We start from the raw sequence: 25,763 nt of genomic DNA, 5'->3' as shown, positions 1-25,763 counted from the left end.
ATCAGAGGACAACGCATGTGCCAGGGCCAAAATGAAGGGAGGTTGGTTTCTGGAGACCTTAGTAAATGGCCACTCAGGTCCAAGAAGTGGACCATCTGAGCATGTGAATCCAGTCTTTCCAAATGGAATAGAAAAGAAAAGTATGGAAAAATGTATACTCCCTTAGTTAAACCATGCATTCCTTCTAAGTAACATTAATGCATGTGTATGTACGTATCTAAGTTGCTGTGAATATATTCACAATGATCTTGCCTATATACTCATACACTTGTTAATTGCACAGGTCCAGCCATTTTAACTTACTTTACTATTTTAATATTCCTAAAATGTACACGTGTCACTTGGAACTCAGCACTTGTCTTTTTGTGGGTCCAGTTTAAACAGGGGTCCATGAGGTCCCTGTGTGCTGGGTGAGGCTGGGGAGCTCATGGGTTTCTGTCTCACTTCCCGACTGGCCTGAAGCACCGTGCAAGCATTTAGGCTGCTGTCCCATGCTACGCAGTAATAGTCAGCCTCGTCCTCAGGTTGCAGCCCAGAGATAGTCAGGGAGGCCGTGCTCTCTGACCTGGAGCCAGAGAATCTGAGATCCCAGAGGGCCAGTTGTTATTTCTGTGTTTCAGGAGTTTGGAAACATTGCCCAGGTGCTGCTGAGGCCAAGCTGCTCCCTGGTAGCCAACATTGTTGCTGTTCCCAGTGCCAGTGAGTGTGACCTTCTGTCCCAAGGCCTTGGACACTGAGGGTAGTTGAGTCAGCCCTGCCTGGGCCACAGACACTGTGAGGGGGCAGAGAGGACTGTGAGTGCAGGACCAGAACACACTGGACTGAAGTGGGGGGACATAGAACAGAGCTGGGTATGGGTCTCCCAACCCACAGGTAAATTCCACACTCACCTGTGTAGTGAGCAGGAAGGGTGAGGAGGAGAGGAGCCCAGGTCATGGTGCAGACTCTGACTCCCCTTTCTAAAGCTGTTATTTGACAGTGCATTGTTCTCAAAAGGTCCACAATAACCTACATTTTTCTGCCTCTTCCCCTGCCTGTGCCAGCTCCTTGATCCGTATCTCACCCTCTAAATGCTCTCTGACCTTCTCAACACTCTCTCGTTGTTCCAGCCATGGGGCCTGTTGCTGCCCCTCACCTCCTCCCATCAGCAGGACAAGTAACAGAGAGAAGGCCATTCTAGCTGTAGTAGAGAGATAGCGACACAAGAGGTGGATGAATCTGTCCACCACAGACCCATATATATGCGAAAACAGTTTTAAAACTGACTCTTCTATGCGGGTCTCCCAGAGAAGGCAGGAGAGCTTTTTCTTCTTTTGGAGGACACAAGTTACTTCATCGCTTTGTCCCAGACTGGTCAGTGTCCAGGAACTCTCAGGTCTCTGGGGCCTCCTCATGCCCAGATTCCCTCCTCCTTCCCCTTCTCTCTGTCCCTGGGCCTGGGATGAGAGTCTCTGGGTGAACAACTGCAGGAGCTAGAGAGGCTTTGGCACCAGAACCCAGAGGAGCAAAGGCTTCAGGAGGTAGAGATGCTGGGCCTTGAACCTCCACCCTAACCACATATGAGGTGGAAGCTCAGAGTATCAAAATTCCAGGCCTAGAGGTGGAAGACAATGTGATGCCCAACAGTAACTTCTTTTTTTAATTATTTTTATTTTCATAGCAGTTTTAGTTTTACAGAGAAATTGGGCAGAAAGTACAGATATTCCCATACCCTCCCCCATCCATAGTTTCTCCCATTATTGACATGTTACATTATTGTGCCACATTTGTTACAATTATGAATCAATCTTGATATATTATTATTAACTTAGTTTTACACTAGGTTTCCCTCTTTGTGTTGTATAGTTCTACGGGTTTTGTCAAATGCATAAAGAGATCATCCATCAGGACATGAAAGGAGAAATTCATATTTTGGGGAGAAAATAGAGGGACTGTTGAACAGAAAATTCCAATTCTTGCATTTAAGCAGGAGGCAGAAAAGAGCAACCATTCCTGCTAGGGACAGGTTGAGGACAAACCCAGCACAGAGACTGTCTGAGGAGTTTTTGTCTCACTTCCCCATGAGTCTGGAGCATTGTGTGATCAAAGCTGCTATCGTAAGACTGACAGGAGTGGTCGGCCTCGTCCTCGGGCTGCAGCCCAGAGATGTTCAGGGAGGTGGCATTGGAGGAGCTGTGGATGGAGCCAGAAAAATGAACGGAAACCTCAGAGGACATTGGGTTATCCTCATAGATACTGTGGTGGGGGCAGTTCCCAGACACTGCTGGTACCAGTGCATATATTTGCTCCCAATGCTGCTGCTGCTGCGGATGCAGGAGATGTGGACCATCTGCCCCAAAGACCCTGACACAGAGCCACCTGTTTCTCAAGCAGTGGGAGAAACATATTTTTAAAGTGTTTCTGGCGGGACCGAGTGAGCAGCCTCAGGCGGTGGCAGCCGAGGACGGGGATGGCGACAACGCAGAGACGGAGAGAGAGCCACTCGGCCCAGCCCAGCCCCGTGAGTGACCCCTGGCACGGCCCTGCTCATGGGGCAGACACCCACCCAGCTTCCACCTGCCCCACCGGGCCAGTCACCGGCCCCGGGGCTGCCTCCATTTTCTCAGGCGGTGGTGGCTCTGGCCTGGCTCAGCCGGGCCTGTCCTCCTCGCCCGGCTCAGCTCCTCATTGAGCCTTCCCACTTGCTTGCCCCGGCGCGGGGCTTCCCAGGGCCTGCAGGCGGGCCTCCCCTCCCACTCCCTCCGTGATTCTCTGGCGGGGCTGGTGGCGTGGGGCGTCTCCAGCCAGCGTTGGGAGGGCAGGGAAGTGTGGGCCAGGCTGACGGTCACTCCACCACACCCAGGGCTCCTGCCCCCCATAAACTTCCTGTTACAGGGAAGCAGATACCATCTCTGCGGCCACCAGTTCAGAAAATCTCCTAACCGATTTCTGGTTAGGAATAGTGTGGTCGGAGCATTCCCGAGTTCGCTTGAACCTGCTGGAGAGCTGACTGCGGGTGGGTGCCGGAGTTGGTCTGCACCGGGGGGATTCAAAGGTGAACTGTGTGCTGTGGGCTCCTCCCCCGAGGAGCTCACACTCTGGTGTGGGTGATAAGACAAGTACACAAATAACTGCAATACCAGGAGGAAGGTGATAAGTCCCGAGAAAGATCTACACAGTGCTACAAAGGCACCCAGAGCGACCAGTTGTTTGCACCTAGCAGAAACCTGGAAGACTTCCTGGGCGAGGCGGTGCCGGGCAGGGTCTTGAAGGTCCGGCTGATAGACGAAGGTTGCAGAAGACACGTCCCAGCCCAGCCCAGTGCACACAGAGTGGGGAGACGTCTGGCTAGGGAGGCGGAGACTCGGCAGAAAACACACACTCTGTGGGGCCGCCACTGCGAGATCCAGCAGCCCAGCCTAGTGCGCACAGAGTGGGGAGTGGTCCGGCTAGAGAGGCAGAGACTTGGCAGAAACCACACACCTTGTGGGGCTGCCACTGCGTGATCCTGCAGCCCAGGCCAGTGCACACGGAACAGGGAGAAGTCCTGCACAGGAAGTGGAAGCTCAGCAGAGACCACACACCCTGCGGTACCGCCCTGTGATCCAGCAGCCCAGCAGAGTCCAAGCTGACCAGAGAGGTGGCTCCCCGGAGAGGCCCAAGACCCGAGGCAACCACACACAAAAAACACTAGAGACCAACTGAGCAGTCATGGAGGTAGCCATACCAAATTGGCAAACACAGCAACACCTTAGTTAGTCAATAGGGTCAAACCTATGGACGGTGAAACCCCCTCCCACAATGAATAAACATTAAAAAAAGACACCAGAAATACAAAAAATCAAGAAAGTACACCACCAAAACTTAATAAATCTCAAACTCTAGATCCTATAGAACAAGAAGCCCTTGAAATGACTGACAAGGAATTTTGAGTGATAATTCTAAGGAAACTGAATGAGATACAAGAAAACTCAGCTAGACATCATAATGAAATGAGGAAAAGTATACAGGACCTGAAAGAGGAAATGTACAAGGAAATCAATGCCCTCAAAAAAAATGTAGCAGAACTTGCTGAACTGAAGAAGTTATTCAGTGAAATAAAAAACACAACAGAGAGTTTAACCAGCAGGCTTGTGGAAGTTGAAGAGAGAACCTCTGAACTTGAAGATGGGCTGTTTGAAATAACACAAGCAGGCAAAAAAAAAAAGAAAAAAGAATCAAAGGCATTGAAGAAAATCTGAGAGAGATATCAGACAACCTTAAGCACTCAAATATCTGAGTCATGGGTATTCCAGAAGGGGAGGAAAAAGGAGATTGAATTGAAAACATATTTGACAAAATAGTGGCAGAAAACTTCCCAGGTATAGGAAAAATCACAGACCTTCAGATTCAGAAAGCTCAACAATCTGCAAACGTGTTCAACCCAAAAAGGTCTTCTCCAAGACATGTTATAGTCAATTGGCAAAACTCAAAAACAAAGAAAGAATCTTAAAAGCTGCAAGAGAGAAGCGTCAAATCACTTATAAGGGAGCCCCAATCAGGCTAACATCAGACTTTTCATCACAAACCCTAAAAGATAGAAAGGAATGAGATCATATATTCAAAATACTAAAAGACAAAGATTGCCAGCCAAGAATACTCTACCTGGCAAGGCTATCCTTCCGAAATGAAGGGCAAATAGTATATTTCTCAGACAAACAAAAAATCCAGGAGTTCACCACCACACAACCACCCTTACAAGAAATTCTCAAGGGAGGACTAGGTTTGGTTCCTGAAAAGTAACTATCACTGCCATAAAAACCCAAGAAAATCAAAACCCACTAGTATAATAAAAATGGCAATTATGAAGAAAAAACAAACAAACAAAAACACTATCTACAACCTAAGGAACCAACAAACACAGAAACCAAACAGTAAATCAGAAAGCAAGGAACAAAAGACACCTAAGACAACCAAACAACCAATAAAATACTAGGAATAAATCAACACCTTTCAATAACAACTCTTAATGGAAAAGGCTTAAATTCCGCAATCAAAAGACACAGACTGGCTGACTGGATCAAAAAGGAGGACCCAACTATATGCTGCCTACAAGAGACCCACCTCACCCATAAAGATTCACAAAGACTAAGAGTGAAAGGATGGAAAAAGATTTACCATGCAAACAGAAAAGAAAAACGAGCTGGAGTAGCTATTCTGATATCTGACAAAGTAGACATTAAACTAAAAACCATAAAAAGAGACAATGAGGGACACTACTTAATGATAAAAGGACTGATGCATCAAGAAGACATAACAATCATCAATATGTACACACCCAGTGTTGGAGCAGCCAGATTTATAAAACAAACTCTATTAGACCTAAAAATGGAAATAGACACTAATACCATAATAGCAGGGGACCTGAACACCCCACTGTCAATATTAGACAGATCATCTAGGCAAAGAATCAGTAGAGAAACACAAGATCTAAACAATACTCTAGACCAATTGGAATTGGCAGATATCTACAGAACATTCCACCCAACAACCTCAGAATATTCATTCTTCTCATCAGCACATGGATCATTCTCCAGGATAGATCACATATTAGGTCACAAATCAAGTCTCAATAAATTCAAAAAAATTGGAATTATCCCATGTATTTTCTCAGACCACAATGGATTAAAATTAGAAATTAATAACAAACAAAACTCTGGAAACTATACAAACACATGGAAATTAAACAGCATACTACTTAATGACATATGGGTCCAAGAAGAAATCAAGCAGGAAATCAAAAAATTTATTGAAACTAATGAAAATAATGATACATCATACCAAAACCTGTGGGATACTGCAAAAGCAGTATTAAGGGGGAAATTTATTGCATTAAATGCTCACCTCAGAAGAATGGAAAGATGGCAAGTGAACAACCTAACCCTTCACCTTAAAGAACTAGAAAAACAAGAACAATCCCAACCTAAAGTTAGCAGACGGAAAGAAATCATTAAGATCAGAGCAGAACTTAATGAAATTGAAACCCAAAAAACAATCCAAAAGATCAATGAGTCAAAAAGTTGGTTTTTTGAAAAGATAAATAAAATTGACAAACCATTAGCGTGGCTAACAAAAAAAAGAAGAGAGAAGATTCAAATAACAAATATTAGAAATGAGAAAGGCGATATTACAACTGATTCATCTGAAATACAAGGAATCATTCGAGACTACTATAAACAACTATACACCAACAAATTTGAAAATCTGGAGGAAATGGATAAATACCTGGACACACACAAGCTCCCAAAACTGAACCAAGAAGATGTAGAAAATTTGAACAGACCAATAACAATAAAGGAGATTGAAGCTGTTATCAGAAGGCTCCCAACAAAGAAAAGCCCAGGACCAGATGGATTCACAGCAGAATTTTACCAAACATTCAAAGAGGAATTGACACCGACTCTTTACAAACTATTCCAAAAGATTGAAACAGACGCAAATCTCCCAAACTCATTCTATTAAGCAAACATCACCCTGATACCAAAACCAGGTAAAGATATAACCCAAAAAGAAAACGACAGGCCGATATCCTTGATGAATATAGATGCAAAAGTCCTCAATAAAATACTAGCAAACAGAATACAGCAACACAGATTCATCCCAGGGATGCAAGGTTGGTTCAACATACGCAAATCAATAAATGTGATACACCATATTAATAAAGTCAAAAACAAGGACCTTATGATCATCTCTATAGATGCTGAAAAAGCATTTGATAAAGTTCAGCTCTCATTCTTGACAAAGACCCTCTATAAGTTAGGTATAGAGGGAAAGTATCTCAACATAATTAAAGCCATATATGACAAACCCACTGCCAATATCATCCTGAATGGGGAAAAGCTGAAAGCTTTTCCTTTAAGAACAGGAACTAGACAAGGATGCTCACTCTCACCACTCCTATTCAACATAATGTTGGAAGTATTAGCCAGAGCAATCAGAGAAGAGAAGGAAATAAAGGGCATCTAGATTAGAAAAGAAGAAGTCAAGCTGTCCCTGTTTGCAGATGACATGATCCTATATATCAAACAGCCTAAAGCCTCTACAAAAAAACTCTTGCAGTTGATAAATGATTTCAGTACAGTAGCAGGATACAAAATCAACACACAAAAATCAGTAGCATTTCTTTTCTCCAATAGTGAACATGCAGAACGAGAAATCAAGAAAGCCTGCCCATTTACAATAGCCACAAAAAATAAAATACTTAGGAATTGAGTTAACCAAGGATGTAAAAAATCTCTATAATGAGAACTACAAACCACTGCTGAGAGAAATTAGAGAGGATACATGAAGATCGAAAGATATCCCATGCTCTTGGATTGGAAGAATCAGCATTGTGAAAATGTCCATACTACCCAAAGTGATATACAAATTCAATGCAATCCCCATCAAAATTCCAAAGACATTTTTCTCAGAAATGGAAAGTACTATCCAGACATTTATTTGGAATAACAAAAGACCACGCGTAGCCAAAGCGATGCTGAACAAAAAAAATAAAGCTGGAGGCATAACACTACCTGACTTTAAGCTATACTACAAAGCTATAATAACCAAAACAGTATGGTACTGGCATAAAAACAGACACACTGATCAATGGAATAGAATAGAGAATTCAGAAATCATCCCACGCACTTACTGCCATCTGATCTTTGACAAAGGCACCAAGCCTATTCACTGGGGAAGGGACTGCCTCTTCAGCAAATGGTGCTGGGATAACAGGATATCCATATGCAGGAGAATGAAACTAGACCCATACCTCTCACCATATACTAAAATCAACTCAAAATGGATTAAGGATTTAAATATACACCCTGAAACAATAAAACTTCTTAAAGAAGACATAGGAGAAACACTTCAGGAAATAGGACTGGACACAGACTTCATGAATACGACCCCAAAAGCATGGGCAACAAAGGAAAAATAAACAAATGGGATTATATCAAACTAAAAAGCTTCTGCACAGCAAAAGAAACTATTAGCAGAGTTAGAAGACAACCAACAGAGTGGGAGAAAATATTTGCAAAATATACATCCGACAAAGGATTATTATCCAGAATATACAAGGAACTCAAACAACTTTACCAGAAAAAAACAAGCAACCCAATTAAAAAATGGGCAAATGAGCTAAGTAGGCATTTCTCTAATGAAGATATACAAATGGCCAACAGACATATGAAAAAATACTCAACATCACTCAGCACCCGGGAAATGCAAATCAAAACCACACTGAGATACCATCTAACCCAAGTTAGGATGGCTAAAATCCAAAAGACTCTGAACGATAAATGCTGGCGAGGTTGCGGAGAAAAAGGAACTCTCATACATTGTTGGTGGGGCTACAAAATGGTGCAGCCTCTATGGAAAATGGTATGGAGGTTCCTCAAACAATTGCAGATAGATCTACCATACGACCCAGCTATCCCACTGTTGGGAATATACCCAGAGGAATGGAAATCATCAAGTTGAAGGTATACCTGTTCCCCAATGTTCATCGCAGCACTCTTTACAATAGCCAAGAGTTGGAACCAGCCCAAATGTCCATCATCGGATGAGTGGATCCGGAAAATGTGGTACATCTACACAATGGAATACTACTCTGCTGTAAAAAAGAATGAAATACTGCCATTTGCAACAACATGGATGGACCTTGAGAGAATTATATTAAGTGAAATGAGTCAGGCACAGAAAGAGAAATACCACATGTTCTCACTTATTGGTGGGAGCTGAAAATAAATAAATAAATTCACACATATACACACAAAAAAAAACTGGGGGGGGGGAAGAAGATATAACAACTACAATTCCTTAACGTTGATATGACAAGCAAACAGAAAGGACATTGTTGGGTGGAAGGGAGGAGAGGGAGGAGGAAGGGAGGTTTCGGTAATGGGCCACAATAATCAACCACATTGTACATCGGCAAAATAAAAATTTAAATTAAAAAAAAAAAGACCCTGACACAGATCAGAACTCAGTGAACACAGCCACAGCCTAAGACCCTGCAAGGAGGGAGAGACACAGAGATCAGTGAAAACAAGCCAGACCTCATTCCCAGGGAGGTTGGAGTGGTCATCATCTCAGGTAACGTCCAGGTACCCTCCCAGTCCCTGCAGCAGCCACCTGTACAGAGAGTAAGGATGGTGAGGAGCAACAGAGCCCAGGCCACGGTGAAGGCACCCCAGACTCTGCTTCCTGACCCCTGAGCCAGGCTGGAGCCCATAAATCCTTCTTATCCTTAGGGTGGGAGGTCTCCCATGCAATCCTTTATTTTTTTTAGAGGCTGTACAAGCCTCTCGTTCATCCTTAGCCTGGGCTCCACCTGAGAAAAAGAGCGTGGGGAGGGTGTGTTTTTTACTCCTATGAGGGCATAGCAACACCTGCCGGAGATGTGGAAACAGCGAAATTGGGCAGCACCAAGCATGTGCTTAGGCCACAGCGCCCTCTGGTGGATAGACGAGACATGTCGCTCGCGGGCAAGTACTGCTGTTCCAGGACTCCTGCCCTCCCCAACACTCATCCCCTCACAATTCCAGCCATATGTCGCGGGGGGTGGGGGGTCTCTGCTCAGCATTCTATGCTCACTGTACATTTAAACTGCCATATATATCCAAATGGGAAACATGCTTCTACTCTGGTCTAGACATTTTGATTCACTTTGTGTTTGGAGGTGATGAATATCAGGGCGAGAATAGGCTCTGTTTAAAGGAAAGGGAGGTGAGAGCTCTGTCTTCTCCAGGAGGAACCACATGTGGTGAATTTTTGATCCTTCCCTGAAAGGAGGTCCAGCCCTTCCGGCAGGAATAGGGAAGAACCCCAGGATCAGGACCAGATTTTACCATCAAATTACACCTGGAGAGAAGAAAGACTGTGGAGGCAGGAAGGGGTGGGCCTGGGTGTGAATCAGGGGAAATTTAATCAGAACCCATAATCAGTAAGTGCCATAAAGGTTTGAAATAAGACAACAGAATGGAAAGTCAATAGGGCCAGATGAATTTGAAAGATGTTTGGAGAGAGAATCTACATGGCTGGTAACCAATTAGATATTTGGGTATGGTAAAGTCAGCATAAATTTGAGGTTTCTCATTTTACAGACCAGTTGGGTTTTAAATACTTTTATTTTTACGTTGAATAGTCTTAAGCCAAATTTGCACTTTTTTATTCGTGCAATAGAGCTACAGTTAGTGATTCAGAAGAAGGAAAAGAATAAATGGTATTTGGAGATTCTGTGACCACCATGATAGACACTGTGACTTCCACTGATGGCACAGTCACAGCCACTGCCAGTGGTGCCACTACCACTATGGCTGTAGTTTGTGGCCAACATTCCAAGGGGATGAACATGCTACTGTTCAGCAGGAGATGAGAGAAAATGCGGATGGTATTTTCTCCTATTCGCTTTCACACACCCAGACTGTCATCTATGCACCTCATGTTGGGAGCCTAAGCTTCAACAGCTCCCATCATATCCAGCATACCTTCTTTCATAAAAATTTTAGTAAACAATGCATAACATAAAATTTGCCATCTTAACCATTTTAAGTGTACTCTTCAGTGGTGTTAAGTATATTCACATCGATGGGCACTACATCCCCAAAAATTCTTTTTCTTGCAACTCTGATACTCCATGCCCATTAAATAACAACTTTCCATTTCCCTCTCTCCCCAGCCACTGACAACCATCATTCTATTTTATGTTTCTATGAACTTCCTGATTTTAGATAACTCATATACAAGTAAGTGGAATTATACAGATTTGTCTATCTGTAACTAGCCTACTTCACTTAGCTTAATGTTTTCAAGATTCATCCATATTGCAGGATGTGATAGGATTGCCTTCTTTTGTAAGACTGAGTAATGTTCCATTATATGTACATACCACATTTTGTTTATCCATTCATCTGTGAATGAACATTAAGTTTGATTCCGAGCCGAGTGCACACTGACCACAGAGGTGCACCGCCAGAGAGGCCCATGTGCCCCATGGCACCAGCATGTGAACTAGCAGGTAGGCCTTACGGCCACCAGACTCCATCCCCACCCCGATCGAGTGTGCACCAACCAGAGAGACACCCTGCTGGAGAGGCCCGAGTCCTGCGGAGACAATGGGCCCTGTAGCGCCGATGCACAACCAACCAGGTATGCCTCGCTACCATCAGACCCCATCCCCAGCTCAGCCGAGTGTGTGCTGACCAGAGAGGTACCTCCCCAGAGAGGCCCAAGACCTGATGAGACCATGCACCTGAGGTGCCAGAGGGCAACCAAGCAGACGGTGAGGTAGCCATGGCAAATTCGCAGCACCAGCAGGATCCTAGCCAGACAATAGTGTCAAACTAGTGGACTGTGAAACCCCCTGCCACAATGACTAAACACCAAAGGAAAGATACCAGGAATATGAAAAATCAAGAAAGTACACCACCAAAGGGTAATAACTCTCAAGCTCTAGATCCTATAGAACAAGAAGCCCTTGAAATGTCTGACAAGGAATTTCGAGCAATAATTCTAAGGAAACTAAATGAGATACAAGAAAACTCACCTAGACAACATGATGAAACAAGGAAAAGTATACAGGGCCTGAAAGAAGAAATGTACAAGGAAACCAATGCCCTGAAAAAGAATGTAGCAGAGCTTGCTGAGCTGAAGAATTCATTCAACAAAATAAAAAACACGACAGAGAGTTTAACCAGCAGGCTTGCAGAAGTAGAAGAGAAAACTTCTAACCTTGAAGATGGGTTGTTTGAAATAACACAGGCAGACAAAAAAAAAGAAAAAAGAATTAAAAGCATTGAAGAAAATCTAAGAGAGATATCAGACAACCTTAAGCGCTCTATCAATATTGGACAGATCATCTAGGCAAAGAATCAATAGAGAAACACAAGATCTAAATAACATACTAGACCAATTGGACTTGACAGATACCTACAGAACATTCCATCCAACATCAGAATATTCATTCTTCTCATCAGCACATAGAACATTCTCCAGGATAGACCACAGTTAGGTAACAGAGTAAGTCTCAAGAAATTCAGAACAATTGGAATTATTCCATGTATTTTCTCAGACCACAGTGGATTAAAGTTAGAACTCAATAACAAATGAAATTATGGAAACTATACAAACACATGGAAATTAAACAGCATTCTACTTAATGACATATGGATCCAAGAGGGAATCAAAAAATTTCTTGAAACTAATGAAAATAATGATACATCATACCAAAACCTGTGGGATACTGCAAAAGCAGTACTAAGGAGATAATTTATCACATTAAAGGCTCACTTCAGAAGAATGGGAAGCTGGCAAGTGAACAACCTAACACTTCACTTTAAAGAACTAGAAAAACAAGAACAATCCAAACCCAAAGTTAGCAGATGGAAAGAAATCATTAAGATCAGAGCAGAACTTAATGAAATTGAAACCCAAAAAATGATATAAAAGATCAATCAATCAAAAAGTTGGTTTTTGAAAAGATAAATAAAATTGACAAACCATTAGCATGACTAACTAAAACAAGAAGAGAGAAGATTCAAATAACAAAAATTAGAAATGAAAAAGGTGATATTACAACTGATATGTCTGAAATATAACAAATCATCCAAGACTACGATAAACAACTATATGCCAACAAATTTGAAAATCTGGAGGAAATGGATAAATTTCTGGACACACACAAGCTACCAAAACTAAGCCAAGAAGATGTACAAAATCTGAACAGACCAATAACAATAAAGGAGATTGAAGCTGTTATCAGAAGGCTCCCAACAAAGAAAAGCCCAGGACCAGATGGATTCACAGCAGAATTTTACCAAACATTCAAAGAGGAATTGACACCAATTCTTTACAAGCTATTCCAAAAGATTGAAACAGCGGCAATTCTCCCAAACTCATTCTGTGAAGCAAACATCACCCTGATACCAAAACCAGGTAAAGATAAAACTAAAAAAGAAAACTACAGGCCGATATCCTTGATGAATATAGATGCAAAAATCCTCAATAAAATACTATCTAACATAATACAGAAGCACATATGCAAAATTATACACCACGATCAAGTGGGATTCATCCCAGGGATGCAAGGTGGGTTCAACATACGCAAATCGATAAACGTGATACACCATGTTAATAAAATCAAACACAAGGACCATATGATCATCTCTATAGATGCTGAAAAAGCATTTGATAAAATTCTTTTTTTTTTTTTTTTTTTTTTTGTCCTTTTTTGTGACCGCGCTCAGCCAGTGAGCAAACCGGCCATTCCTACATAGGATCCAAACCCGCGGTGGGAGCGCGGCTTCGCTCCCAGCGCCGCACTCTCCCAAGTGAGCCACGGGGTCGGCCCGCATTTGATAAAATTCAACATTCATTCATGACAAAGACCCTCTCTAATTTAGGTATAGATGGAAAGTATCTCAACACAATTAAAGCCATATATGATAAGCCCACTGCCAATATCCTCCTGAATGGGGAAAAGCTGAAAGCTTTTCCTTTAAGAACAGGAACTAGACAAGGATGCCCACTCTCACCACTCCTATTCAACATAGTGTTGGAAGTACTAGCCAGAGCAATCAGAGAAGAGAAGGAAATAAAGGGCATCTAGATCGGAAAAGATGAAGTCAAGCTGTCCCTCTCTGCAGATGACATGATCCTATATATCGAACAGCCTAAAGCCTCTACAAAAAAACTCTTGCAGTTGATAAATGATTTAAGCAAAGTAGCAGAATACAAAATCAACACACAAAAATCAGTAGCATTTCTATTCTCCAATAGTGAGCATGCAGAAAGAGAAATCAAGAAAGCTTGCCCATTTACCACAGCCACCAAAAAAATAAAATACTTAGGAATTGAGTTAACCAAGGATGTGAAAAATCTCTATAAAATGGGGTGTAATGGGCAGGGCAAGGTAAGCAGACTAAGCAGGATTGGCTAGTCTAAACAATTTCAGTGGGCTCCAGGGTGTAGGGGATACCCCTAGTTGTCTGATACCTGGCCCTGGAGTAACTAGGGCAGAATAATAGTGGCCCAGAGTGTATGAGCCTGATCAAGGAGGTTGCTGATGTGTGTGGGCTCTGAGTTGGTTAGTTTGCATATAAAAGGTATGTTCAAATGTGAGTCATTTACTATCCCTAGGTATTGGCCTACCCTAGGAGAGTCAGTCTGTCCAAGGACAGCAAGACACTAGACAGTAAAACTATCAGAAACGTGATTAATACAAGAGTACTTCAGAAAGTTCATGGAAACGCAGAATTAAAAGATAATGTGAATCCTTCCATTAACTTTTTGAAGTACCCTCATGCACTACTGTACAGTCCCATCCTCCCCAATTTATGTGGTTGTTGTCACAAATTATATCTCTATACATGTTACAATTATACAAATTGTAATTATTTTATTGTTAACAATTATACAATTGATCATTTTACAATTATACAAATTACACAAAGTATAACATATAAGTATAATGCAAACTCTGTGCATTGTGTAATATAAATCTACATACATAGATTGAAATTTTTTCCATTTTATCTTTAAATCTTATAGGAAATAAAAGCTGGAGTTACAAACCAAAAATACAATAATACAGGCTTTTATATTTGCCCATATACTGTCTTTACTGGTGCTATGGTCTGAATGTTTGTGTTCCCAAAAAAATCATGTTAAAATTCTAACCCACAAAGTAGAGATATTAGGAGGTGATTAGGTCATGAGAGGAGAGGCTTCATAAATAGGATTAGTGCCTTATAAAATTTGGCCCTTCCACCATGTAAGGACACAGTGAAAATGTGCCATCTATTGAGAAAGGAAGCCCTCATCAGATACTGAGTCTGCCAGCTCCTTGGTTTTGAACTTCTCACACTCTACAACTATGAGAAACAAACTTATAAGCTACCCAGTTTGTGGTATTTTGTTATAGCAGCCCAAACAGACTAAGATAACCAGAGATCTTTATTTCTTCACATGGCTTTGAGTTACTGCCTAGGGTTCTTTCATTTCAACCTGAAGGACTCCCTTAAGCATTGCTTGCAGGGTAAGTCTAGTTAAGCTTTGTTCATTCTGCTACTTAGCCCATTATCCAAGTGTCCTATTTCAACAAGTTAGATTTCCCTTTGAATAACTTTGAGTAGAAAGTATAATACAATATTAAGAAATAAAACTCAGATACCTACGAGTCAGATACCTAGGTTAGAATTTCAGCTCCACTCCTTAATACCTGAGTAACTTTGAAAAAATGAGTTAACCCCCTGAGCTTCAACTCTACCTCATAGGAATGTTGTAATGATGAAATAAGATAATATATGTCAAACTCTTAGAACATTGTCTAGCATATAAGTAAACTCTCAAATGTGAATTGATGCTATTAATATTTTTATTTTTATCATCATCATCTTGTTTTCTGACTGTCTTTACTGTCTTTTTTTTCTAACTGCTTGTTCAAACTATAGTATCTCTTCTCTCTTTCATTGGCTAGAGCCTCACAAGGTCTCATTTAAACCCTGGAGAGGGGCTGGACAGTGGCTCTCTTAGGAGAGTGTAGTGCTGATAACACCAAGGTCAAGGGTCCAGATCCCCATACCAGCCAGCCAGGAAAAAATAAATCAATACATAAACTTCCTGGTCGTTCTATTACAAGTAGATCCCTCACTTGAGTCTATTTTTCTCTCAGCCAACAGAACAGGGCTTCCTAATCTTTGAATCTAAAATTGTCATTTGTGGCCTATAGGCCTCCCAGCTTCCAGTTTCTAAGCAGATAAAGGACAAATATTCTAGGCTTGGGATAAAACGTAAGATTTTCACAGTCTGGCACCAACCTGTACATTAGCTGCAGCTTAGATTCATTTCCCACCACTCTTCCCCTCGTGAATCCTCTATTTTCAACTATATTTGTTTGCTAAGACACATGAAGCCGGGTTGTTGTTGTTTTTTTTTTTCCTGACTTTATATACCATTTCCTCTGCCTAACTATGACCCAATTCTGTATCCAGATAAGTGTCACTTATCCTTGAAGACTCAAGTCAGACGTTCCCTCTGTGAAGGTTTTCTGGAAGTTCAGAAGCAGCTTCAAATTCCTGCAACAGTTTGACCTCCCTCTATCTTGATGCTCATCACACAGGGACACAGAATCATTACTCATCTGCTCACCTGGGTAAAGCCACATCCTCCACTGTGAACCACTCAAGGAAAGGAATGGGATCTCACGCATCTATATATGTCAGAACCAGGCCAGGTAATGACTGTATATGGGTGTTACTATTGAGCCACATGTATGGAGTATACCTGACAGATGGGCACAGAGCACCCAACTTTAGATATTTATTCCCACCTTGATGTCATAGGAACAAACAGCCACCCTAGAACCAACCATAGAAAAAAGAGCAAAAAGAAACTATGAAAAGAATATTAAGTTAAAGAGGATTTGTTTGAGGGCCTTGCCATTTCATTGCCCCTGATTTGAGGGGGTGAGAGGTAGGGATCCTGACTGAAATCCTACCACACATGACCCATTTATATCTTTCAGACTACCCCAGGCTCTCTTTCTGCTGGGTACCATAAACCAGAGCCTACCTCGTGCTGAGGTTTAATATATGACCTGCAATGCGTAGTAAGAAGAGACAGAAGCTAAGGGGTCCAAGCCCAACATTGCTTCTGAAAGACAACATAATCCCTATGAAAAGGAACTATTAATGAATGGTGGGTGCTGTGTCCCCCATATTTTCATATACTGGAAATTTAGTTCCCACTATGACAGTGTTAAGAAGGTAGAGAATCTTATTATGGTAATTGAAAGGTGGGGCCTTGAAGAGATGATTAGATTTTGAATACTGCACCCTCTTGAATAGATTGATCCACTCATGGAGTAATGGTCATGGTTCTGATGGCTTTAAAAGGAGAGTAAGTGAGGAGGTTACTCTCTCTTGCTCAGCCATTTTGCCAGGCGATACCCTGCATTGCTATAGAGTCATTACTGGGAAAAAGCTCTCACCAGATGTGTTCCCTAAACTTCAGACTTCCCAGACTCTGGAACTATAATAAATAAATTCTATTTCCTTATGAACTACCCAGTTTCAAGTATTTCTGTTATAAGCAACAGAAATGTACTAATACAGTGGGAATTATAGGCAAGATGTCAAAGCAATGAGAGAAATATTCGGGGACAGAAGAATATTCTCAGTGGCCCTCAAGTCTTGCCATATAATTATGGTAATGATAATAATAAAATCTTGCATTAATATGTTATGTTTACAAAGAGCTTTTGCATATGTTACTCATGTTGCTTTCACAACAACCAGATGAAGCAAATACAATTAGCATGTTTATTCCTGTCTTTTGGATAGGGAACCCAAGGCTTACAGAGACTGAAGAAACCCAACGTCACACAGCTGTAAGAGGAGCTACTGGGCTCTTTGCAGCCTGATAATATCACTTGCTCAAGTCAGAGGACATGTCTGTCTATGCATCTGGAGGTTGGCTGCATTCCTGAGAACCCAGAGTCTGTGAAAGCAATTCTAGTGGCATAGTCCTCAACCAAGGAGGGGCTGAGGCATTTTCAATGACTTAAAGTCATGTCTTGAGTCTGTTTTGGACTGGCATGATTATCATTACCCAACTTTATCATTACCCAACTTTTTCTACTCTTTTCAGAAGTACATAAGTGCATATACACGCAGTAGAAAAAGTTAAGGTGCAGGAGAATACTCAGTTCACTCAAGAAATATTTATGTGTCTCACATTGTGCTCAGTGATGGGGGGACTGCCAAAAAAAAGAAGACATGGTGTCTACACTTATGGAACTTTTAATCCATTTAAGAGACAAAAATTCTGCTAAAGAAATAATTTGAAGAAAACTAGAACTACAAGGACTTATAGATTCTACTTAAAATCTCCTAAATCATCTAGTTATTAATGGCCTGTTGATGACCTGTTCAGGCCCCCTCTGATTTTTTTGCACTCATTCCTAGGTATCATCTAGATATTATTCCTGGGAGATTCTCCTGAAACTCTCTCTTCATCCCCAGTCTGTATCAGATGTCCTCCTAGAGAGCCATCATCGTTCTTGCCACAATACATAGAATTCACATCTGTCTCCCCCACTAGAATGAACCTTGCCAAAGCACTAGACTCTGCGTTTTGCATCTTTGTGTTTCTGGGGCCTATTAGAGTTACTGCACACATAGTAGGAATGTCACATGTTGACAGGAATTCAACGTGTAATAATTCAAGCAAAAGAGATATGAGAACTACAATGGTCAAGATTTTCCAGACTAAAGTTCATTCCAGACTAAAGATGAGGCTTGAATAGGACAAAAGGGATATTCATGATGAGAGTAACTAGTTGATCAAATGCTTGGACAAGGGTAATAAAAAAGGGTGGGAATGGCCCAGGGACACTGATGGCACATGGGGATGGTCTTGAATGTCAGGCTAGTTTGGTCCCTGTGGGATGAACCATAAGAAGTCAAAAATCTAAACCAAGAGCAAAGAAGGTACATCCTCAGACCAATATGTTTGGATATAAAACTGATTTAAAAGTGGAGGTCTGTGGTGTCACTTACACTCCACTCAAGTGTTGCACAAGTAATGCCTTGAAGCCACTCCCATTCCAGCCAGCCCCACAAAGTCTGTTACTGATGTCACTGGCAAAAAGAGATATGCCCTTCTGGAATCCAAGAGGAGAAGGGACCCGAGATACACTTCTTAAAAACTTTTGCAACCTAATACCAATCCCCTATGCCTTAGTGCAGATTAAGTCAGATTGTTACCCCTCCTGGAACTATTTGCCTCTTTGAGTTTCAGACACTTACTTCAAAGAAAAATGTAACCCCATCTTAGTTACAATCTTGGTCATTTGGCCAGCTGAAAGGTTACGGAACCTAGAGCTCACATCGCATAAGTATGAACTTAAAATCATGTCCTGAATGTCCTGAACCTCCATCCAATTGTATGACCTTAGACTTATTACTTAATCACTCAGAACCTCAGTTTTCTCATCTACAAATTGGAGATAAGTCTTCCTGCAGAATTTGTATACTGAGAGAGAATATAGGCACATTGGCTTAGACTTCACTTCCCATCAGTAATCAATGTCATTGTATAATATATGCATGTATTGAAACAACACTCTCTACCCCACAAATATGTACAATTAGATTTATAAATAAAAAAATTTTTTAAAAATCAATGTTAGTCCCATGCTTAAAGTGTGTCTTGGTCTCTCTAGACTTGTTTTCTCTTCTGGAAAAGGTCTGCTTTTACAGGCTCAAGGTGACAGTTAAATGCAATATGCAAAAGCACTTCGCATAGTATATGTGAGGCTAAGTTATTATTTTATTCATTATTCCTAAAAGTCACATTAAATAGCTTTCTGCTATTGTTACGCACAAGGGACTTGCTCTCCTAGTCTCTGATTCATAATATAGCAGCTGATGTTAGATGAGAAAATGGTGAATAGTTATTTAAAAAGAGATAATCATCATTTGGAAAATATAATGTGTCAAGCCCTATGCAAAGCACTGTCACACTAAAGCCTCAAAATAATTCCGTGGGGCACATCCTTTTATTCACATTCTCCAGATAAGAAAACTGCCATTAAAAAAACATAAGTACACTGCCCAAGGCCACACAGCCAATAAGACAAGGAGCCAAGATTTCAACCTGTTTTGTCAGGTTGAAAATTCCATGCTCTTAACCATTACACAGGCCATTTATAACCTTATGATCTTAATAACAGTGGAAAAGGGTAGAGGAAGGATTGATAATGGGCAAAGACATAAGGTGCAATGAGTTGAAACACACCAAGATTCTACCATTCAGCCAGAGAATCTCAATGGAATTTTTCATAAGAAACAGGCAGATGGAGAATTGTTTCTGGGCTGATAGACTTTCTTCTCTCAACTTGAACCATGTGGGATAGGCAGCCTCCTACTTTCTTGGTGTGGCCTTAGCCCAAAAGATAGCTTTGAAGGAGACCCAGCCCTAAACAGGGCTTTTTATTCAGGGAGAGAGAGAGAAAAACCCTCACTCACAGGCAATCAGCTCATTTCTCAATCTTCTAGGAAGAAGCTCTGACTCCGGGGGCCTCATCATGGGGCCGGGGCTTCAAGTGCTGGCCATGGTTGAAGGCTGTGCTTCTCTGTCCCAGTATGATATTGTGAAATATATATTTGGTCTTCGTTCCATTTCCTGGCACACAACTCTTGAAACCTTGGAATCTCCAAAGTAATAAATGTCTTTTTGTATGCTAATTAGTTGACTAATGGCTGGCAGCCCCTAGGTAGCTCCAGGATTGGAGCTGGTCACCAGAAAGACCAAGGCAGGATTAGTGGGTTGGAACATTTATTCCAACCCCCAACCTCCAGGAAAGAGAGGGGCTGAAGTTTAAGTTGACTACCAATGGCCAATGATTTAATCACTCATGCCTATGTAACAAAGCCTTCATAAAAACCCAAAAGGACAGGGTTGGAAGAGCTTCCGGATAGCCGAACACCTGGCGGTTTCTGGAGGGTGGCATGCCCAGAGAGGGCGTGGAAGTTCCATCCACCTTTCCCCATACCTTGCCCTATATATCTCTTCATCTTATCCTTTGTAATATTCTTTATAATAAACCAATAAACACAAGTAAGTATTTCCCTGAGTTCTGTGAGCCACTCTAGCAAATTAATTGAACCCAAGAAGGGGTTTGTGGGAACCCCAATTTATAGCCAGACAGTCAGAAGCACTATTGAAACAAACTAGAGCTTACAATTGGCATCTGAAGGGGAAGGGACAGTCTTGTGGAACTGTGGGATCTGACATATCTCCGGGCAGACAGTGTCAGAATTGAACTGAATCTGGAGAACTGATTGGTTGTTAGTGGGGAGAAATCTCCACATACTCCTCTGTAACCAGAGGTCATAGAGGTCTCCTGTGTTGATTGTTGTCTTATAAGAGCAGAGGAAAAACATTTGGTTTTACTTACACCCAGACATGACCCCTTCTTTACATAAATTCTGAGTAATTTATAAGTTCAGGGAGGTGGAGCTTGATATCAAAGCTGGAGCCTGAGCATAAAATTAACCAAGGCTGGGCCTCTTTTCCAGCACCAGGCTCTCGAAACCTGGCCCTAAAGCGTCCAGAATTGAGTTGTGAGAATGAGAAGCAAGAAGTGTGAACCTGTAAGAACAGCTTGTGTTGATTAACATCAAGGATGTGGTGCTGAAAACATGTTCTCTGAAAGCATAGACTGAAACTCTTTGCTATTTGAAATTATATAAGTGAGAATGAAATATCTCACTGGTGCCTGAAGGTTCCAAATCATGTGCATCACTGAAAAAGAAGCAGCCTCAATTTCCAACCATAGTGCACAGCTTCAGATAAGGGGTTTTCAATATAACATTCTCATATTTATCTCAACTTTGAATTTCCAAAATAAACAGGAACACTGAGTTTTCTTCTCAGACCAAGTTTCATGTTAATCCCTTAGTCACACTCTCTGCTTTATTTTGAGCCTAACAAAACATGGCTTCATGTAAATTCTTCCTAAACTCTACCCTTCTTCAAAGTCCCATAACTCCATCTCTTCTGTTTTGTGAGAAGCTAAAGTTCTGTTTTAATTTCTCCCTTGCTGCAGCAAGTTGAATCAGCATAGCTTTGGGTGACATAGGTGTGCCCTTGTGGGCTCCAGTTGATGGTGAGTTTCAAGAGACTGGTGATGTAGGTTCACTGAGGTCCATAATGTAGTGGGACCAAGGAAATGAGTACTGAGGAGAGAAGAATGGGGAAAAAGATAGAAGAAGAAGAGAGGGTAAAGGGGCCAGAAGAAAGGATAAGAAAGAGAAAGAGAGCCTTTTAAAGAAATGATAGTGCAGTTACTGATCAACAGGCTATCGGAAGATGTCCTGCAGATGTTTGAGCTAGCTATTCAAAGTGGAAGGGATTTGTGAAGTTTATTATCTCAGGTCCCCGAGAGGGGGGGTCACTGCAAGTCACGCAGGGTAATGGGGGAAGCATCAGGGTCAGTGAAGAGAGAGGAGTGAGGGAAAGGAATAGGCCACAACCTTTATTTGAGTTTCCGTGGAAAAAGCAAGGTAGGACAGAGTAAATAGCTTATGATTGGCTAGTTTGAACAATTCCAGCAGGCTTTGGGCCATCAGAGCGGTCTCTAGTTGTCTGGTACCTGGCCCTGGGATGATTTAGGGCAGTGGAAATATTGGCTTGGTGTGTGGAAGTTAGATAAGAAGGAGACTGTGGATATAGACTTGGGATTGGTTGGTTTATATATGCAACACATGCTTCCAGCCAAGCCTTTTCCTCTCTCTAAGAAAGGGCTAGCCCTGAGAGAGGCAGTCTTTCCCCAAGTCTGTAAGTCCCTCCAAATACCAGAGCATCAAGAATACAGGAAATAAGAAATATATAGATAATATAATTGGCCTGTAATAAATGGATGCCAAGTAGACAAATACAGAATCTAAGAAAACGCAGAGCAGGATCTTACTTCCTTATAGATAGTATCCATTTGCTAGGTCTGCCATAACAAAGTCCCCTAGACTGGGTGGCTTAAATATTAGAATTTATTTTCTTATAGTTCTGGAGGCTAGAAGTTCAAGATCACGCTGTCCACGGGGTTGGTTTCTTCTGAGGCCTCTTTCCTTGGCTTGTAGGTAGTTGTCTCTCTTTGTGTTTTCACATGGTCTTCCTTCTGTCTGTGTCCTGAATCTCCTCTTTTTATGAGACCAGTCATATTGGATTAAGGGCCACCCTAAGGACCTCATTTTAATTTAATCACCTCATTAAAGACCCTGTCTCCCAATGTAGTAACATTCTGAGAAACTGAGGATTAGGAATTCAACATAAGAGGTTTGGTTTGGTTTTGCTTTGTTGTTTGTTTGTTTGTTTGTTTGTTTGTTTGTTTGTTTTTACAAAGGAAATGTCAGTTTATTCGAAAATGTACACATTATCATAAAAATCATTATGCAAAAGTTAAGCTCTATTTCAAATTAGTAAGATGATATAAAAAGGCATTATTCTGAGATAGCACATCAATTAATGATGAAAAAGTATGTCCACATACATTTTCATATTGATGACTACAACCATTGAAAGTGTCTTTTCCTTTAGTCACTTAGAGAATTAAATATATTTAGAATAATAAGCAACTTTGTCTGTTTATCAGTTTTGTAGAGGGAGGCCCAGGTCCACAACACATTTCAGACTACATTTTATAGAAGTATAGGGTTTTATTAAACTTCCTGTTTCTGCTGGCTGCTTGCTTGAGTAATTGTTTGGAGGCAACATGATTAAGCCCACAACACAGATAGAATTAAGTACGCATCTTTTGGATTTCCAAGTCAGAGGTTCCCATGGAACACATAATCTGAAGTAGATGTTATGCAGCAAAAGGAGATAGAATTAGAAGCTGAACATACCCATATAGAGCCTGTGGGTGAGGCAAGGCATGGGTGGGCAGGGCCTTTGGGTGAAAAATCATGATTTTTCAGTTCTGTAAACTGAGCATTAATAAGCAGTCACTGTCCCCTGTATAACACCATCTTCTATTTGAGGAAAAGTATAGCTCTTCCGTGTACCCCTGAGATTATTCTAGTATGATTTATCTTTTACTGGTCCCTGGTTACCCAGTGGTCCAGTCTATTCTAACAGTAAGGTAGAGTTACTCACCTCATGTTTACTAGAGGTTTTGTAGAGAAAATCATCTCCAAACTTAGCTATATATTTTTGAATTGTTCAAGTAGCTAGATTCTATTCTCAATTTTCCTGGCCTCCTGCTTCCTAATTCATATCTTGTGCTAACTAATGCTCACCACAGATACATTTAATATTTGTCTAGAATCTCTAGAGAACAGGGAATCAAGATGTCAGGGGTTCTTAATGTTTTTATTTGTATCAAAGTAATATATTTTAATTTATGGGCTTAATATAACATCTGTATAGTATCTTTCATGTCCATATCTCCCATCTCCTTTTGAAAGTGTCCTCACCACAACCACAGGAGGTAGGTAGATGCTATAAGCACCAAGGTCCCATTTTTCAAAGAGAAAAATACACAGTTGAGACAAAATCATTTCTGACAATATACACAGTAGATCATTGGCAAAGCCAGAAACTGAATTCAGGACAAATTAGATATTTTACACTGTCCACTCCATTCACCAGTTTTTGATCCTCTCCCTTTATCCTCTCAAAACTCAAAACACACCACAAACTCCACAGAAAACTGAGTGCTCTGAGCAATACTATTCATGAGAAGTTCTCCACTTTTCCCTCTTCTCTAGCTTAATGGGAATGAGAAGGCACTTCAAATAGTGCTCTCTGTGTTTTCTTCTTTCCATAAGAAAAAGCCATGCCTTTACCTGTTGAATCATTTTTATACCCAGGAACTTCCCCCAGCTCTTTTCTAAACTAGCCTAAAATCAGTTAATACTAACATCATGACTTTTTCTTAACTACAATGGGATTATATTACAATATGATTGAGATTTCACAGGTGGAATTTTAAAATTGACTTAATTCATTAAATGTAAATTAAATTACATTTAATGGTTCCCCCTAGGAAACCAGTTCAACAAGAGATATACTCCTTTCAGTGAGAAATGTTGAGCACTAGCACCTGGAATTGAGACCACCTACCCTTACCCTTGTCAACTGATGACCACCAGATGACCACCAATCGAAACTCCTGAAAAAAGAAGTGCTGTAGTCACCCGAACTCACAGGGAGGGAGAGCTCTGGCTAATTATTTCAATGTTTTGGGAGGACACAGCTGCTTTGAGATGGCAGATGCCCCCAGCAGGGGCATTTGCTCTAACATATGACACAGTGTCAACTTCTAAGCCCATATGTCAACATCAGCACTGTAAGACAGAGTGGCCTCTGGCAAACGCATTCCAATTCATTATAGTCACCAGAGGGTCTACTTTGGGCAGCCACAGGAAAAGATTAACTAAGGGCCAGCCTTACATAGGAAATAAAGCAATAATTTATAAATAAATGTCCATATGAGTCACTGAGTTAACAAACATTGCCGAGTGGCTCAGATATTCTAGTCACAGTAAATGCCCAAATGAGTGAAATCCCAAACACGGGGAACTCACAATGGACATTTTTAAGAAGGTCAGAAAATCCCCGGGACTCAAGATTATCTGCTTCCCCAGATAATGAGGTTGGTGCCTGGGTCCCTCCCTTTTGGGTAAGTACTGCCATCCTTAGGATCCCACTTCAAAGAGCAAATGCCCGGGACAAGGACCCCGTCAATCTCCCATCCTTAGTTTTCATGTGTGCATCAGTTTATCAGATTGATTTTTCTTGTGCCAGGAAAAACTTGACAAGGATATGATGAGGGAAAGTTTTCTTTTTCAAAAATATGAGGAAGAAGTCAGGCAGGGAAAGTAGCAGGAACCAGGGAGACCAAAAGTCTTAAAATTGTATTCAAGGATGACAAACAACCTTGACATGCTGAATCTGTCTGAGACAGACTTGCATCAGACATCACGGGGCTTCTGTTTCCTGGTCCGCCTTTGAGTGTGACTGAGCGGACTTTCCTTCCACAGCTCTGCTACGTACAGATGACTATATCATGGTGGATTCAAATACGTAAGTTAAGAGCAAAGTAATGAGTTTTCCTCCAGCTAGCCTACAATTACACATGTACACATTTATCCGACCGGGCAAAATTTACAACTGACTGGTTTTCCCTCAACACCACAGAATGGGATTAAAGGAAGTAAAGATTCCAGCCTCAGCGAGTCTGCAGCAGGAGGCAGGAC

At 41.4% G+C, this 25,763-nt stretch overlaps 1 pseudogene; it reads right to left on the bottom strand.

Moving 5' to 3' along the window:
• Nucleotides 1-348: 348 nt before the first annotated feature.
• On the bottom strand, nucleotides 349-11,047 carry LOC134370776 (uncharacterized; annotated as a pseudogene).
• Between the last annotated feature and the right edge of the window lie 14,716 nt (nucleotides 11,048-25,763).

Source organism: Cynocephalus volans, chromosome 2 (genome assembly GCF_027409185.1).
Source record: "Cynocephalus volans isolate mCynVol1 chromosome 2, mCynVol1.pri, whole genome shotgun sequence".
Lineage (NCBI taxonomy): Eukaryota > Metazoa > Chordata > Mammalia > Dermoptera > Cynocephalidae > Cynocephalus > Cynocephalus volans.
This window is presented reverse-complemented; position numbering and strand designations above follow the sequence as displayed.